Raw genomic sequence first — 870 nt, forward strand, 5'->3', positions numbered from 1 at the left:
CGGCCTCAACATAGCTCCGCCAATGAAATATGAAGTCAAAACATAAGCCTAGTAGTCGTGCAAATGTAATTTTTAAGTAAACTATTATATAACATATTAATGTTCAGTTTCATCGAACAAAATAAAGTTGAGACTTAGACAACATAAGTCTTAGAATGAGGCCATGCATAGGACCAAATCCCATAGGTCTCGGGGTCCCATCCACCCTTCTACTATCGGTTTTTGGGTGTGAGCCATATGTAGAGCTTGGATTTGAATATTGCTTTGACCATCATCTTGCTAGAAAATTCAAAATTATAGTCATCCACATTAGCTTCCAAACGTCCTAGAAAACGTTACAAGATAAAAAAGAAGAATTTGTAGTGCAAATAAAGTATGTGTTGTGACTTGTGAGCATGTTCAAAGTAAAGAACTTTAGAGAATAGAGACGGTCAGATAAAACATACCAATAATATGCTAAAGAAAATCACGAGGGAAAATTCTTGTGGTAAGTGTGAGTGCTTGCTCTACTAACCAAATTTTACCATCTATGAAATTCAGTAATTTCAAAATTGAAGTTAACATGTAACCATGTGAAACAAATCCATAAACCAAAGACTAAACTTTTGAGGCCGTGATCATCATCGGAGGTCAATTTCCCATCGGCTGACCTCAAAATTTAAGCCTTAAATCTACCAATTTCCAAATCAGTTAGTAGTCTTATATGATCATCATAAAGAGGATGAGATGACGAGTTGTCGAGGATGTAAGCCGTTCCTGAAAATGGATTTGCTCTGCCCAGCACTTCCTCTGGACCAAGGCCTGCCTCCGCTTGTCGCCAATCTGTCTCACAATACGTACAAACGGACAGCTAAAGTGCAGACAAGGGTT

This window comes from Triticum dicoccoides, chromosome 6B, assembly GCF_002162155.2.
Source record: "Triticum dicoccoides isolate Atlit2015 ecotype Zavitan chromosome 6B, WEW_v2.0, whole genome shotgun sequence".
Lineage (NCBI taxonomy): Eukaryota > Viridiplantae > Streptophyta > Magnoliopsida > Poales > Poaceae > Triticum > Triticum dicoccoides.